The sequence below is a fragment of the Euprymna scolopes genome, chromosome 18 (assembly GCF_053919585.1).
Source record: "Euprymna scolopes isolate OS-2025 chromosome 18, ASM5391958v1, whole genome shotgun sequence".
NCBI classification, from domain to species: domain Eukaryota; kingdom Metazoa; phylum Mollusca; class Cephalopoda; order Sepiida; family Sepiolidae; genus Euprymna; species Euprymna scolopes.
Window position 1 is genome coordinate 133,241,529 of NC_136499.1, and position 19,141 is coordinate 133,260,669.

Below are 19,141 nucleotides of genomic sequence, written 5' to 3' on the forward strand. Positions count from 1 at the left end.
CGAGTGGGTTACAGTATTTAGGGGTTACTACAGTGTAGGGGTGGGATTTTGCTGCTTGTCAGGTTTGTTGAGAGTATTGTTGTCAAAGGGATATGAGTGCTTTGAGTTAATCAGAGCACTTCCGCTTGAAATATTTGTAAAAACAAGCACAAGGATGTCACGTTTCGGCAATAGAAGAGAGGTTGAGTTTAGTTGATAGTACAGGACCTATTACATTGGCAATTCTCTTTTGAACTCTGTTTAAGAGAAAGTGACTAGTCGTAGATGCACCAGCCCAGATGTGAAAACAAATACTCTATGTATGGGCGAACAGTGATCTTGTAGAGATAAAGGATACTCTCAGGTGTGAGTAGTCTTTTAGTACAGTAGAGAAAGCCCATCTTCTTCACAGCAGTTTTGGCAATTGCCCCAATATATTTGTTTTAATTCATGTTGTTTGTGAATGTTAAATCTAGGAGTTTGAACGAAGTACTTTTATGCAGTGTACCATTAACCATTGCAATCGGTGATTGCGAATGTTTCTTGTAATTATTAAAAGAAATAAGCTTAGTTTTGTCAGCATTGAACGTTACAAACCAGTTACGGACCTATTTCACTACACTCTAGAGGTCTTCTAGAGTTTTAGCAATCTCCTTAGATAAGTGTTCATTATTTTTACCCTCGTGTCTGTTATGAAGCATCGTGTCATCAACAAATATCTCCATATCAGAGACAATTTTATCAGGATGGTCATTTATGAATATCAGGAATAATAAAGGTTCAAGGATTGAACCCTGTGGCACACCCGCATTTATATTATGTTGTTTTGATGTGCGCCCATGAGAAAAAAACCTGGATTTTTCTCTTATCTAAGAAGAATTTGATTATGTTAAGTATACGTCCAGTAATAACACATGATTTGATTTTCATGAGAAGATCATCATGCTAAACTCTGTTAACTCTCTACTGACCTAGCTTAACCTGCCTTATCCAGTGCTTAGCATATAAAGTGAACCAGGGTAATTCCACCCCCAACTTTAAAAAATGGCTGCCAAAGACAAAATAATAGTTTTTACTAAAAGAAAACTTAACACACATATATCTAGGTCAAAAGTTTAATATGTAAAAAAAAATTGAACTCATGTAACAGGGTAATTGAAAAAAACATGTTTTAAATCAATTTCAATATTTACGAAAAAAAAGGGCAATTCCCCCCCCCCATCTTCCTTACATTCCCTTTGCCTCCTTTGAGCATCAAAACTGTAAATAACAATATAACTGACCTACAGTGTCTTTTCAAAGGCAACTAACATGAACAAAGTCAGCTCTACACCCCACACAAGGTAGCCTAGCGTATTGTTTGATTGAAAAGTTTTCGAAGAGGTTTCTTGACCCGGTTGATGGAGTAGGATGATGTTTTCAAGCTTGAAGCAGTCAAATTTCCCACCAACATGCCTTCTGGAAAGGAAATGCTATTGAAGGGAAGCAACTCTATTAAATGGACAACTCAAGTTAGGGATGAAACAGTACTCCTGACAGCAATTATTTCCCATTATATGTAAAGAGGGTGAAATTTCCCCGTGGGTGGAATTACCTTGGTTCACCCTATATTGGGAGATTATAATTAGAATATCTGCAGTAGAATATGTTTACCTGAATCCATAGTGTCGTTAGATAAAAGTTTATTGTCTATTAGGTTGCAGACTATTGCATGATTGATTAAAGATTTTGGCAAAGAGAGGGAGGAGTCTAATGCGAGGATAATTCAATGGATCATTTCTTTTGTCAGAATTCTTATGAACGGGTACATGAAGTATTAAAGTATTTTAACCCTCTAGGGCCACCCGTGCCATATATGGCACAATCTAATCAGGAAGATTAGAGCTCAAGGTGAAAAATATGGCACATTTCATAACTTTCAAGTTTTTAAATGAATTCACTTTTTTCGTTCAGATTCATGATTCTGGATCCAATAAAATCTATGATTTCAAATGGCAGAATTTTTGTTCAAGTATTAATATGTTAACTCGTTTAAACCTATTAATCTCACCTGAACACAATGTTTAAATCTTAATATACATTAATACTTTATTTTTTTTTTAACCATAATTCAAGCAATTTCCTTTCATTCAAATTAATACAAATTTTTAGGAGAAGTAATGGTTTTACCTTCCTAATAAATTATGTTTAAAGGACAAGGCACAAAAGAAATAACAAACTTCTTTTTAACAGTAACAACGAAGAATATTTTATTTGTAGCAGGAACTGGCAGGTCGGACTGCAAATAAAAGGAAAAAGGGAAAGAAAGTTCTTTTAAGGTCGTCGTCGGTCAGTCAGTACTGTGTCATCCCCAGCTGGATAGCAGTTGTCTCAAGTCGAGGCCGTCAATGCCATAGCGAGATGTCTTGGGGACGAGAGAGGAGATGTTGCTAGGCTGAAGGTCCGGTTCTAACTGACTGATGTTTCCTCAAGACTTTTTAGGGAACAGATGAATCAATGCACCCTGTTAGCTGATAGGTCAGCCTGTGACCGAAGAACTCAGAGGGGAGCATTGATCCACCAGAGAAAATAGTTCTCTGTGACTGCTACATCACCCCCTGCTTAGCCGACAGAGCAGAAAAGAAATAGTACAATTAGTTTACAATTTTTATGTGAAAAAATGTTCTTGAAGTTCTGTGAAAAGCTGGTTTTCCTGAAGAAGACAAATGTTATTTCTTTGGGGAAGAAAAATGTCTTTCTTGTAAAAAGTTCTGTTTTTTTTGTTGTTTTTCTTTTAAATCCAAGCAGAAATTGGACAAAGGCATAATAAATGTACAGAGTCTTACATAATTTTTTTGGCCAATGTACACTACGACCACTACGTGTGGTGGTTACATAACTGTCTTTGAAAGGAGTACTCACTTTGAGTGTATGTGTATTTTGATGCTGTGCATAAGTAGGGGAAATGTGTGGCTCGTGTGTTTTTGTGTCTAGGAAGGCTTTTTTTACTCTGTCAATAGAGACAGTTTCTCTTTTACCACTGATATCTAGGGTGAAAAATTTATCAGTATGTGAAAGAATGTGATAAGGGCCAGTATAAGGTGGAGGTAGAGGGGCTTTCACGGTGTCCTTTCTGAGAAAAACGTGAGTCCAAGATGACATGTTCTTTGGGACTGATGATTTTATCGTCTGTTCCCCAGTGTACATCGATGAGAGCTTACTAAAATAATCTCACAGTCTGTCGACATACAGACCTGAATTGGCTGTTGGTTACTCTATTGGGGTCAGCATTTGACCTGGCAACGATAGAGGTACTCCATAGACAAGTTTGGCTAGAGAGTATCCCAGGTCCTCCTTGATCGATGCATGACAGTCAAAAAGGACAACTGGTACATATTTGCTACATTGCTGTTGGTCAGGGTAAGCACATAATACTGCTTTCAATTGGTGATGGAAGCGTTCTATCATCCCATTAGAAGCTGGATGATAGCTTGTTGTTCGAATATGTGTGATCCCTAAGATCCTGGACAATTCCTGGAATAAATGAAATTCAAACTGTACACCACGGTCTGTGGTGATAATGATGGGAACTCCATATGGTGATATCGAGCCTGATATAGAGGCTCGTGCTATGGACTCAGCCAAAATGTCCTTGAGGGGAATGGCTTCAGGCCACTGTGTGAAACGGTCTATGCAGGTCAGGAGATAAGTGAAATGTGAACATGGCTAAACCGAGCATCTGGGGTGCTGAAAGTTCTAAGCGGTGCAGGGATATGTTTGTGCACCTTTGACTTTTGGCAGGATACACAGGAACGTGTCCAGGCAGTGATATCACGCCTCATATTTGGGCAGAAAAATCTAGCTGTAATCAGCTTTACTGTGGCTTTGCATCCGGGGTGTGTCAGATTGTGTAGGGTGTCAAAAACAACTCTACGATGAGTCAATGGAACAAATGGTCGAGGTGAATCCGTTGAAGTGTCACAAATGATCTGTCTGAGGTAGGCAAACTGTGCTTTTATCACCGTCGCTTTAGTACGAAGGCGCAAAGTTGCAAAATGCTCTGGTTAATGGAACAATCCTCAATACAAATGGGATAATTATACAAAACAATATTTCAATCATGATCTTCTAACATTGTAATAGAAGGACTCAAGAGAACAAGGAAAAAAATATTGGAGCCACAAGAAGTAAATTCCGATATATTTTTACAAGGTAGTCACTACTTATCAAGGATAAGAGTCAATGATGGTGGTCACTAATACAAGAGCCTAGTGATTGTTAATGGTGGTAATTGGGTAGAATTTGATTATTTAAGGGGACAGTTCGACAAAAACTTGAATATGACCATATTGCAGCTAGCTGGAAAGCAGGCCAGCAGAATAGAATTCATCAGACTTGTAGTTCTAGCAAAAAAGCTTGGTGCATGGAATTTGTATTTAGGCACAGATAGCGAGTAGAGTAAATTATTTAGCACGTTTCTATCTCAACAAATTCTTTTTGCAAAAGGTTGGTGGAGAGGGACCATTAACTGAAGATAACAGACTAAAGGCATGCTTACAAAGTCTTTGTATTTTTCGTATAACTCACACTGAAGATTGAACATACAAACCCTAGAATAAGGACACTCATAATTGATTGTTACTAAGTACTTTGTTCACATCGGTGAAGGACGTAGGTTTCATCAGCAGAAATGTTGAGGAAATAAAGTCCAAATACAGTAGTCCGAATATTTTAAATAAGTAAAAAACAAACATTCTAAAATTTAAATACGAAACATCGATATGATAATATAAATTATTAACACACATTGTATTTAATTACACAGAAGATATTAACAGCTCTCCATGGATCACTATATTTGTCCATGACTTGCGGTTTAAGCTTTCTAGCAAGGGAATTTATAGGTGCCACAATGGAAAATAATTTTGTACTCTCATTAGACGATTGAAAAACATCATTTCTGAGTGAGTTCAATAGTGTCAGGAAAAACAGTTTGATTGTCGATCACCAAATAATACGAATAATCACTCTTGATGGATGTAGGTTTCATCATCGAAAAGGTTGTTGTTTCACAGCGACCACAAATGTATATGCTGCCCAATATATATGTATGCATATATATATATAAATATGCATATATATATATATATGTAAATATGCACATACATATGCATATATATATAAATATGCATATATATATAAATATGCACATACATATATAAATATGCATATATATATAAATATGCCTATATATGTAAATATGCACATACATATGCATATATATATATATATAAATATGCATATATATATATATATATGTAAATATGCACATACATATGCATATATATATAAATATGCATATATATATATATATGTAAATATGTACATACATATGCATATATATATATATATAAATATGCATATATATATGTAAATATGCACATACATATGCATATATATATATATATAAATATGCATATATATATATATATGTAAATATGCACATACATATGCATATATATATAAATATGCATATATATATATATATATATATGTAAATATGTACATACATATGCATATATATATATATATAAATATGCATATATATATGTAAATATGCACATACATATGCATATATATATATATATAAATATGCATATATATATATATATGTAAATATGCACATACATATGCATATATATATAAATATGCATATATATATATATGTAAATATGCACATACATATGCATATATATATAAATATGCATATATATATATATATGTAAATATGTACATACATATGCATATATATATATATATATAAATATGCATATATATATGTAAATATGCACATACATATGCATATATATATAAATATGCATATATATATATATACATATAAACATGCATATATATATATATATATGTGTGTGTGCATATAAATATGCATATATATATATGTGTGCATATAAATATGCATATATATTTGTATAAGCATATATATATATATATATATATATATATATGTATGGAATTATTTTTAAATCTAGATGCAGATAGAGTGGGGAAAATTGTTGACAGTGGTTATAGCTAAAACAAGATTGCAGAGTGGAAAAAAGGAAAACCCCTATAAGGTTTTGAAGACGGTTTTGAGAGGAGCGTAATGTTTTTAGCTGAGATTTGAAATCCAATTATTAATCAGCAAACTGTTAGTGTAATCACATTGACACACCAGTTCTCTTAGATTCCAAAAGTTAAGCAACGTTGATCTTGGTCAATATTAAAATGGGTGACCATTTTGTAATGCTAGGTAATGCATGAGCTCAGAGTCTGGTGAGGGATGTATGCCGCCAGGCTATTCTTGCCCAAGACACGCTACATGAAATAATGCAGTACCCCTCTGAGGATTAAGAGCCACACCCACATCTATGTATGCATCTCAATAACATAAATAATTACAAGTAAACATCAAAGAATAATCAACATTGTATGTAATTACACAAAAATATAAAAAATAAATAACACCTTATAAAACATCAAAGTTAATATGTAAATATTGATGACGACAATAGTCCTAAAAGAAAATTTTTATCTTTATTGCATATATTGAACTAAATACAATTTCTGCATTATGACTTTATTTAGTTTATTTATGTGATATAATGTAGCATGTGTGAATATGAGTTGCATAGCATAGGTTACATCAGGGAAAATGTTTTTTTAGAAGAGTATCCAAGATGAGATCAATAGTTCGAATAATCCAAATCTTTAAAATATTTTGCTTTTTTCCTTCCTTAGTCTCTACATTACACTCTGAAGAAGGTCAAACAATTTTTTAAGTTGAAACAATTTTTCAAGGTTAAACTGCTTAAAAAAAGGCAAAATTTATGAAAACTAATTTGGCAAATATGGACAGAAATATCCGTGACCTCATTGATGTAGCTTTAATTTTAAATATTAATGACTAGCGGGGGTATCCGGCGTTACCCAGGTGTTTGGAGGTAAGGTGAACTGGGGTAATTCCACCCACCGGGGGAATTCCACCGCTTTACATACAATGGTAAATAACTGCTGTCAGGAGTGCAGTTTCATCCCTAACTTGAGTTGTCCATTTAATAGAGTTGCTTCCCTTGAATAGCATTCCCTTTCCAGAAGGCATGTTGGTGGGAAATTTGACTGCTTCAAGCTTGAAAACATCATCCTACTCCATCCATCAAGTAAGTACACCTTTCGCACTTTTTATGATGAGATCATAGAGTCAAGATGTTGCTTTCTTAATCTGACACATTTTATACTAATTTGTTACACTTTTTTCTTCACTTTGAAACACGCAATCTTTATATTTCTGGCCTAGTATAGTCAACAGGTGGGTTTTATCATCTATGCTTCTTGGGGTAAATACACCCCTGGGGAGGGGGGGGGTCCCAACAGTCATTCTGTGGAGTCCTGAAGGATTATACTAGCGAAAACAGTTGCTAGAATATATGGGGAGAGTCTGACATATGCTGAATTTATTCTGAGGATGGCACAAGAAAAGGAAGAAAGGCAGCCTAAAAGAGCAAAATTTGGGCCAGCTAAAAAGAGGGAGGGAAAGGGAAGAAGGAAAGGGGAAGAAATCAAGAGTGAAAATATGTGCTGATGACGAGTTCAATTGTGACACTGAAAGTGATGAAGATTGGCAGCCAAAATGGTCAGCCCGAGTTGGCAACAACGATGAAGATGAAACTTCCTCAGCAAGAAAGCAGAAAGTAAAGAGAAATGGAAAGGGAAAGAAAGAACATACTACCATCTCTGATGATGATTCACAAATCGGCGACAGTGATGAGGGCTGTTCAAACCAGTCACCTCATGGTGATGATGACGACAATGATGAACAAACTCCATCAACCGGGTCAAGAAACCTCTTTGAAAACTTTTCAATCAAGCAATAGACTAGGCTACCTTGTGTGGGGTGTAGAGCTGACTTTGTTCATGTTAGTTGCCTTTGAAAAGACACTGTAGGTCAGTTATATTGTCATTTACAGTTTTGATGCTCAAAGAAGGCAAAGGGAATGTAAGGAAGATGAGGGGGTGGAATTGTCCTTTTTTTCGTAAATATTGAAATTGATTTAAAATATGTTTTTTTCAATGACTCTGTTACATGAGTTCAAATTTTTTTTACATATTAAACTGTTTTGACCTAGATATGTGTGTGTTTTCTTTTAGTAAAAACTATTATTTTGTCTTTGGCAGCCATTTTTTTAAAGTTGGGGGTGGAATTACCCCGGTTCACCCTATAAAAAAAAAAAGTTTTGGTAGGTAGGTAGGCTCGAACGCGAACGCTTGAGGTTAATAGGTTGAGGACTTACTGCCACACTACGATGGCATAGAATTGAGAATGTGTGAAATAAAATCCTTAAAAAGTGATGTGACAAAAGGTGCGTGTTTAATGAGGTCAAACATCACGCCCCAGAGAATGAAACGCATTTAATGTTTATAAACACAAAAGTGGCAGAGGTGTGCAGAATTTAATTCCGCACTGAATTTTAAATGCAGGGTAGTTCTTTAGGTTTGTTTTTTACCCAACTTTGTCTGGTTTTGTTTCCCCAAAGTGTTGGGGAAAACCAGCTCCCCCTTTATTAGGGAGTGTCCAAATGAAAGCAATTGTCTATGGATGGTGAAAACTGACATTGAACAAACATCCATTGCTTTTTGGATGTTCCCGGTACAAATGCCGGAAACCGCTGATTAGCTTCGGATCTATTTCGCTTTTATACAAAAAAGCCCAACCAACATGTGAGAAGCTGAAATAGCAATAATTTTGTAAAAGTCGAGGTAAATAAATCTAGCCGCGACACGCATTTGCAAATCGTAGATATTATAATCTAGGGGGTATACAAACACTTCTAAGTGATAGTAACTTACCTCCCAAGAACCCCCCCCCCCCGAAAAAAAGCCTTTTGCGAACATCCAAAAACCTGCGTGCGCGTTTGGCCTTTTATATATATAGATGAGAAAAGAAATGGACATTATTTTCATAGAAATGTTGATAAATTCATATTTGCTGCATATTATTTGTTTTCTATCCAAAACACTAATTTTTTGTGCTACCAAGAAAAATATCAGTTTTATCAAAACATATTTTTCATTCCATGGAATTTACACATAAAACATAACTTGCATGTTTTGCAGGTATTTTTATGGAGTTTATTTGTGCAATATAAAACTACACGATGAGAATAGTTCTGAATTTTTGAGATGAGAAATGATTGTTTGTATAATTTGGATTAATCGAACTAATGATCTCACTATTATTTGCACAATGTTTCGGTCGATGTAACCTATAACCATCTTCAAATTTATAAATTGGCACGTTTGGCAAAGGAAAAAGGTTTTAGCTCTACACTTCCAAGATCTATTAAAATTTATGAAACAAAAGATGCCAATGAAACAATTATTAAATCATGTTGTTTAATGGTGTCTCAGTTTTAATTTTTAGCAAAATTATTTGGATTCAGTGGACTACTGTTCTCATCTTTAGTGTGATTTTCATAACGTTTTGGTTGATGTAACCTCCAACCTTCTTCAGGTGTATCTTGTTGAACTTGGAAATATTTCTGCCAAACTCCGGAATTTAGACAAATTTTGAGCGGAACCATTTATTAACTTCACGGGGATAGTGTGCTCCTGTTCCCTTAGCCACGACTGGATAGAAGTCCTAAGTAATTTACAATTCTTTTTCTAGTTGTCCACACTGAGGATTGAACCTTCAACCTTCAGGAGAATATCACTTTTATAATTGATTTTTCCAAGTACTCTAATCACTGCACCATGGGTTCTTATGGACAATTCTAGTACAAATTTTTAGAGCCTTAAACCTATTTTATTTCTATTGTAAATATCATTATTTATTACTTATTATTACTATATATTAACATATATCTATCAATATATTAATGTTTATACTTATTAATTGTATATATTATCTATCGTTTATACTTAATGGTTCCCATATTGTATGAAAAATACAACTGCTAATTATTTAGGATCTTTATCCAGTTATGGCTGACAGAACAAGAGCATGCTACCCTCATGAAGAAAATAAAGGGTTCTGCTTGAAATTTCATCCAAATTCCCGAGTTCGACAAAAACATTCTCAAGCTCGACAAGATACACCTGAAGGTTGAAGGTTACATTAACCAAAACATTGTAAAAATCACACTCAAGATGAGACCAGTAGTCTGATGAATCCAAATATGAATACCCAATCCTCATCTAAAAAATTCAGAAACGTTTAAACAAAATGTTTTTCTTTTGCTTTCATTTTTGTCTCATATCAGCTGATATTAAAAAAACATCTTTATGAAAATTCTAGATGGGAGGTTTACATTGACCAAAATGTGCACATACCACGCAAGTCGAGAATATTAGTCTGATTAATCCAAAGACAAAGTTGTCTGAATAATTCAAATAATAAAACTGAATAATTTAAGAGAGAAACATCAGGTCCAGTTGTCTGTATGTATGTATATTTGTATGTCCAGCTAAAATATCAAACTACTAACCAAAGACCAACAAAATTTATATTTTCTTCACTTGCATTGCTCCAGATGTATAAAAAAAATAAACAAAATTATTCATTTTCTGTGTGTCAACTAATTTCGTCTGGGAAGGGGGGGGAGTATTGGTTTTTCAACCATTTCTAATGTTCAATAAAGCAGAGGTGAAAGAGAAGTGGAAAACACGGATGTGGGAAAACGAGAAAGGGAAAACAAGAGAAGATAAAGAGAAATTTTAATATAAAAATGTTACACACAGTTTTTAATGTCTTCTTATTTTCAATGCCAGGTAACTTGGTTAGTAAAATATAAATAAGAACCTACAAAAGTGTCAAGAACTAGGATTCACATCTTTTGGGTTGACGACATAACACATATTAAAAGGTTTCTATATTTTATCTGCCTTACATTGTTGTAATACATAGTAATTAGATAATTTTCAATGCATTTGAAAAATTGGTTGTAGTCGTGAATCAAATGCCTACAAATTCCTCAAAGGGTGAATGGTCAGACTAACTTAAAACAATGGATACTCACTTACATAGTTGCAATACGTAATTGTTAGATTAATTTGCAATCAGTTGTAGTTGTGAATCAAATCCTAAGAGTAATTGGTCAGGCCATTTTAACACAATGAATACTCACTTCATAAAATAAAATCTTCACAGATGTTTTTGCATATGTCATATAAATAAAAACCTTCAGAAGAGTCAAGAACTAGAATCAAGATCTTTTAGGCTGACTACATAGTGCGTAGTAAAAGGTTTCTCTTTTTTCGTTTGCCTTACATTGTTGCAATATGTAGTGATTAGATTAATTTGCAATCAATGCATAAAATAAATAAAATCTTCCGGATGTTTTTGCATATCATATAAATAAAAACCTTCAATATGTAGCAGTTCGATTAATTTGCAATCGATACATTCGAAGAATGTGTGTTGTTATGAATTGAATGCCTAAGGATTGCCTGCAGATTCCTCATAGGGTAAATGATCAGGCTTATTAAAACAATGTATACTTACTGCATGTAATAAAATCATCACGGATGTTTTTGCATATGTCGAACTAAATGTGACTTTTGTGTAAAACATAATTTACATTTTTCGCATGTATAGGGCTTTTCACCTGTGTGTATTCTTCGATGTCGAACCAACGTCGACTTTTCAGAAAATTTCGATGCACACACATCACACGAGTATGGTTTTTCTCCAGTATGAACACGAATGTGTCGCACCAAACTTGATTTTTCGGAAAATTTTCGATCGCAAACTTGACACGAAAACGGTTTTTCACCCGAATGAATTCGCAAGTGACAAACAAGGTTCGATTTTTCCGTGAATTGTGTGTTACATATGTGACATGAAAAGGGACGCTCTCCAGTGTGTGTACGACGGTGGCACACCAGATTCGATTTGTTCGAGAAAGCAACGTCACAGAACTCACAAGCATACGGTTTTTCACCGCTGTGAATTCGCTGATGTGCGACCAAAATCGACTTGCGATAAAACGAAGCATTGCACACGTCGCAGGAATATGGGCGCTCACCTGTGTGTGTTCGCATGTGCATTACTAAGTATGACTTGGCATGAAAGGATGAACCGCACACGTCACAAGATGGTCGCTCTTTGCTCTTTAGTAGCACTTGTTCTTTCAGGTCAAAGTTGATGTCAAATGGTGTGCTATATTTGTCTTCAGCATCGATGGTAAAGTTATTTCTTTCAGCTGATTTATCGGTGTACGCTTCCATTTTCTCTTTCAAAAACAAAATCAAATGATTCAAATCTATATTAGCACTTTCAGATCAAATTTAATGTCGAATGGTGGGCTATACTTGTTTCTATTCAGTATCAATGCTAAAATCATTTCCTTCATTTGATTTCCTTTTTAAAAAAGAATTAACTTTCATTTTTTTGGTATTTTGCCAAAATTGTCAACAAATTTTTGTCTTCAGCAGCGATGTTAAAGTCAGTTCTTTTAGTTGAACAATTAGATTATTTATCAGTGTAGGCTTCCATCTTTTCTTTCAAAAACAAAATTAAATCATTTAAGTCAATATTAGCACTTTCATATCAAAGTTAATGTTGAATGGTGTGCTATATTTGTTTTCATGATATTTGTTTCTCTTCAGTTCATTTGATTTATCAGTGTAGGCTTCCATCTTCAAAAACAAAATCGAATGACTTAAATCCATAGTAGCCCTTGCAGATCAAAAATTAATGTTGAATTGTGTGCTATATTTGTGTTCAAGATATTATTTGAAACTTGATAAGTTGTGACTAAAAAGTAAAGCATGAAAATCCATACAAGATGAATAATACTGACTTTATATATAATTTAGTTATGTTGAAGTGAAATACATTCAGTAAGAAAACCAATCACATTTATCTAATGTTTTTTTCCTATCATTTTTCAATATTGTATAAATTATTTAAATTTTCTTTATCGTTGATCACAAAATAAATTCCATTCAAAAAATGCGTAAACTGGAACATCTGCAAAAGAAAAAGAAAGGAAAATTAGAAGTTAATGGCAAAAAGATTTTCTTTAATTAATAATATAATATTCGAATATTTCATTCAAGTTCTCATTTATATCTAAAACACTGAGTTTAGAAAATAATTTTCATAACTTTATTGTTGTCTCTTGGTCTTACTGGATTCAAGAACAAGAATCCATCTAGTCTGGTGGAGTATCCAGACTTGTGCTGTTACTTGAGGCACCATTTGGAGAAGGTGTACTATTGCTCATAAAAGCCAGTGTTGGTTAGCCACACACAGGAGGTCTTATTTGGGCTGCGAATACTATGCGTTTTTTAATATTTAAACAGGGTTTACTTCTAGAGAAAAGTATCCTCTTGCCATGTTTTCCTGACAAACCCTTGTACAGGGAGACCTTAAACAATCAAGGAGATGTTATTTGGGCTGCAAATAACATATTTAGAATATTTAATCAGTGTCTAGTACGCATTCAAGTTCTCTTAACTTGTATTACATGTCAGAATGATGTGAAAAAGCCCCTCATAATTTTTCAGTTTTCCAATATATTAGCGAATATCCTAAAATTATGCCAAATAGATATGTTGAAACTTTAGCAATATCAACAATATCGATTCAGCAATATAGGATCACTCAACATACAACACCGGGAGTATCACAAGGTAAACTGCTCATGAAAAGAATATTTCATCATAGAAATGAGCTATGAACACAATTGCAAAATGATAATACATGTCCTGTATTTTACTGTGTTAATATTCTTATACCAATGCCGGTTCATTTAATTTTTGGCTGCATGTTTTGGTGTTTACTTATATACTAATTTGAATGAATTCACATTAACTGTGTGATGTGTGTTTTTCTGTTGAAATGGTGATTTGACATGCGATTCATAAATTTATATTTAATGTTTTTCTAATGTTTTTTCATTGTAGAGTAAATGATTGGAATAAATTAGCATTCTATTCAAATTTTCATGGTGAATAGCTGCAACGAAAATATCAAAGTCAGATGATTTAAATTTCTCAATTTATATTTTGAAAAATAGTAAATGCAAAAAAGGATCAACATTCATTTTATTCCAGTTCAAATTTAATGAAAGGAGTCTGTCAATATAAATTGCATTTACGATGTAAGCGTTTTTAGTATTTAGTAAAACTATCTAAGAAATATAATCCATAAAAACCACAAACTTCCCTCTGTTAAAGCTCATCTAAAAGCTAAGCAATAACTCAAATTTGAGAGTGGCTATATTTTTGGCTCTGATATAGTCTCTCTTTCTCTTGTATATATATATATATATATATATATGTTAAAGAGTGTCTGGACATAAGTAGTAAATTATCTCATTTCTGTCTGTTTATCTAATTATCCGTGCATCTATCTATGTATATGTTTGTCTAGCGATCTATCTATCGATGTCTGTCTATATAGTTTTCTATTTATCTGTCTATATCATTATCTATCTATCTATCTATCTAGTGATGAGTGGACAACATAGATTTGAAGTCATGTTTTGACAACATGTCAAACTGTGACTGGTCAAGTTTGTGCAAGCTTAGTTGGCAGTTAAATTTGAGACACCAAGAGGACAGGTGGGCTGAAAATGCGTCTCCCTATGTGAGAGAGAGGGTCTCAGAATGGAGACAAAAGACCCCCCCCCTCCTCAAAGCCAAAGATCATTGGTCACTCCTTCTATGATGAATACCTGGGAGTGAATAAAATACATAAAATCTAATATCATTTTGGGTCCTGTCTTGAGTATTCCTTCTAAGAGATTCCAGCTCCCCCAAGAACTGTTGCCGAAACTTCCAGAAGAAACAATAGCAGGAACAGGTATGGCGTCATGTGTTATATGTTCTGACATGCACGCACCAATCCCTAGATGAAACAGGCATTTAGGCATGGACAACAGTCTGTTTATGATTTAACTATATACACACGTACATTAATATGGTACAGTATATACATGGTTATATAAATACCCCTCCCCACAATGTAACATATATAGATATATAGATATATATATATATATAGATATATATTGACCTGTAAAAGTTTTCTGTATATGTTGGTAATAAATCTTATATTTGATCTTTTGTTGAGAACATCTAGGAATGGTAAAGAACCATTAACTAAAGAACTAGTGCAAAAACTTTAAGTATTTTTTTTTAACTAATCCTAAATGTTTTTTATGTTACCTTGTTTTTAAACTTGTTTTTTGTGTTTTATTTATGTATTTTGTCTGTATTCTCCTGTCTCGTCTGTATTCTCATGTATTATCCGTCCCCCCCCTCATTCTACAAAGTTAAACGATAAAAACAAACAAAATGCCGGCAACTAACGATAAAAGCAAAATGCCGGAAATTATTCTGTATTAGAGTAGATAAACATTAATATGGTACAGTATATACATGGTTATATAAATACCCCTCCCCACAATGTAACATATAGATATATATATATATATAGATATATAGATATATATTGACCTGTAAAAGTTTTCTGTATATGTTGGTAACAAATCTTATATTTGATCTTTTGTTGAGAACATCTAAGAATGGTAAAGAACCATTAACCTCACCATTCATAATACACTATGATGCAGTATGAAGTAAATTTAAATATAGGCTAAGCATTTTTTAACTCACCATTCACATTTGAAATCTAAGCTGTAACAGGTTTTACGGTATGATGACAACAAATATCACAGTTAAATTTCGGGTTGATAAATAATTTACAAGATATGAAAACATTTGTTATTCAATGTAAAAGCTAATGTAATCTCTAACAGCCATTTTTTTCACACCCGACACAAGAAAAAATAATTTTTCCCTCTAACTTTCATTTATTTATGTTTTCCTTTCTAAATAAGCATCCCCCAACCTCCCATGTTAAGAACAGCTTTCAGAATAAACATCCCCAACCTTTACATGTTAAGAATGACTTCCGGAATAAACACCCAACATTTTTAGTGGAGGGGAATGTATGAAAAAAAAATTGCTTTGTCGTCTGCTTCAGTTGCACGCATGTACATTACTAACTGCTCGGTTATGAAAACAAAATGGCTGCTGGGGATTACATTAGCTTTAATGTTGGATATTATATGTTCCATGTCTGGTAAACGACTTAACAGCTCCAAATTTAACTGTGATATTCGTTGTCAGCATATCTGAAAAACTATATGAACTAACATTTCAAATGTGAATGGGGAGTTGTAAAAAATGTAAAAATTTACCAAAAATAGCATACATCAAAAATCACTTTGATCAAGTAGTTTTATTTTCAAATTAAAAAAACAAATTTTGTGACCAAACCAACAGCAACAATATCATGATGCCATCTTGAAAACAAATAATTCGAACTTGTGAGATGTTAGAAAGTCATTTTAAAAATTCTTTTCTTTATAAAAATAAAGCTACTTGATCAATTTACGTGATTTTCAGAATGTAATATATATTTTTTTCGTCACAGGTACGTGTATTATATAGACTTTTCTTTTTTGTTATTTTCTTAATATAGGGTGAATTTTGGACAAGAACCAAATAAATTGTTTTTGATGAAGTTTCCAAATGTATCGCCTTTACAATAAATAATAATTAACTAATAAAATATGCATCACGTGCGCTAGGTGTATCAGAATTGTTGTAGGAATTTTTGACACCCCTAACACGAAACTGTGAATCAAATATAAAAAACTTGTAATTTCTCTTTTAAAAGTGGGTTGCTTATTTTCTTTATGGATTATACTTCCAAAATAAACTATTAAAGTTGTATAAATAGTAATAGAAATATTATTGTTTATTTTTTAAAAAACAGTAATGAAATTAATTGAATTTTACGAGCTCAGTATTTTTCAATTTTTAAACTTTAAAAATCTATTTTTACGATATTTTCAAGGTCAATGTGAAATTTTATGCTCTTTCCAATAAACCGAATATAATATTTTAGACAAACGTGTTTTTTTTAATTCACACCTCAATTTTGAAATGTCTATTAAAAAGTAAATAATTAATTTTCTCACCAAAGTTTTATATATCACAAATTGAAGATAAAAGATCAATGAACAATATATTCAAATTTAAAACAAAAAAAAATAGTTTTTTTATTTAGAAATTTACCTGTAAAGTCCGACGTTTAAAACCTTTTTTTTAAAAAAAAACCCCCACGTTGTTTGTTTTTTTTTTTTTGTTTTTTTAATGAAATCTTGGTCCTTGCTCCTTTAATTGAAAAAATAAATTAGGGTTTGAATTACATTTTTCGAGTAGTTATAAGCTTGAAAAGACAGGGGGTCGAATTAATTCACGCCTCCCATTTTTAAATGACTAATAAAAGTAAATAATTAATTTACCAAAGTGTTATATATCACAAATTGAAGATAAAAGGTCAATAAATAATATATTCAAATTTAAAGCAAAAAAAAAGTAGTGTTTTTTTAGAAATTTACCCATAAAATCCGAAGTTTAAAACCCTTTAAAAAAAGAAAAACAAAAAAACACATTGTTTGTTTTTTGTTGGTTTTTTTTTTTTCGAGGAGTTATAAGCTTGGAAAGACAAGGGGTGGAATTATTCAATATTTTTCACGAAATTTCTGACACACCTACAAGTGCGCTTGAAAGCCAAATAACAAGGTAATATAATAATAATTAACCTTTTTGGGCAAATATCTTTTCAAACAAAAATTAGAATCTCATTTTTTTATGTTTCAGAAAATTTTAAACATGTTGATTGTGTGGAAACGTGAAAGAATATAAATTTATCAATTTTTCACTTATTGCCCTGAATTCAACCTCATTAAAAATCGAAAATACAAAAAAAAAAAAAAAAAAAAAATTGGTGTTTGCTAAGATAGAGTCAGCAAATAGTTTTTTTGTTTGTTTGTTTGTTTAATATAAGGTTTGTTTAATATAAGGTGAAAACAACAGCACTTACTTGTTATACCGAAAATAGTAATATGTCCAAAAATTAAGAAAATTCACCGAGTAAAACAACTATGTTTTTAGTAAAAAAAAAAAAAAATGTCCATCCCTATGGTCTTAAAAATGTCCGTTATTAAAGTGTCTAAAAGGGTGATAAGTATGTCCCTTGTATTCACAATCTTCAAGGTGCTTACATCTAGAGAAAATGCAATTTCTCGTAATTTTCTGTAAAAATGACTTTTTACTATAATTTTCTACTCGATGAATTTTCGTAATTTTTGGATATATTACTATTTTCGACATTGCAATTAAGTAAGTAGTTGTTTTTACTTAAAACGACATATTAAAAAAATAATCGATCCTGCCGCCTCGGCGCCTCTTTCTTAACAAGCACCAAAAATCTTTATGACGTCCTCGTTACTGAATGAAAACGTCATATTCCAAAAATCACATAAACTGATCAAGTAGTTATTTTTTAACTAAACAAATCAAATTTTGATCCGCCATGTTTAGTATAGGGAGAACTCAATTCGAACTACCGAGCTTTGAAAATTAACCTTGTAATGTCTATGATATAAATCGCCAAAACTCGTACTTAATAAATTTTCATTGGTTTTTGCGATATGACATTTTTGTTACAGATTTTTAGTACTTATGCAATTATGTTACCGTGCTGGCTGAAAAATTCACGTTATTATTCAGAAAGCCATTCTTAATATGTTTAGGTGGGTGTTTTGTAACTATTCTGTACGGTCATCTAACAATTCAATAATAATTAAAAAAAAAAAAGATCGTAAAACTTTAAAATATTATTTTAAATAAATAGCACGGTAACATAAGTGCATAAGCAAAATAATTTTCTGTATTTCTTTTTAAAATTAGGTTGAGCTCTGGATTTGCACCAAACTTTCTACTTACCGTTTGAAGGAAAGAAAAAATAAATTGTCTTTTGATTAATTAAAATGGTATTTCGTTTTTTCAGAAGGGGAAATCTTCCGAGAATCAAGCGGTGTTTGTTTACATGTCCACTTTTCTTGGGAGCTGGATAGTAAAAACTGACCTTGTGCCTAACTTGAGTGCGTTTGTTTAGTTATGAATTTCGTTTGACAAGTTCACCATCTTCATGAGCTCTCCGATTTGCTGAAACCAAAATTCCTTTCCTTACGGTGTTGACCGAAAATAGTGCCCTCATTTTTTTATTTCCACTGCTGCTCAAATTTATAAATCTAAT

At 32.6% G+C, this 19,141-nt stretch overlaps 1 long non-coding RNA gene across 1 annotated transcript; it reads right to left on the reverse strand.

Annotated features, from left to right (window-relative positions):
* Window positions 1-10,714: 10,714 nt before the first annotated feature.
* On the reverse strand, window positions 10,715-19,054 carry LOC145297838 (uncharacterized). Its single transcript, XR_013870338.1, has 2 exons — window positions 18,829-19,054; window positions 10,715-12,988 (listed from the first exon to the last, which is right to left on the reverse strand). It is a non-coding gene; the product is annotated as an uncharacterized LOC145297838 (long non-coding RNA).
* Between the last annotated feature and the right edge of the window lie 87 nt (window positions 19,055-19,141).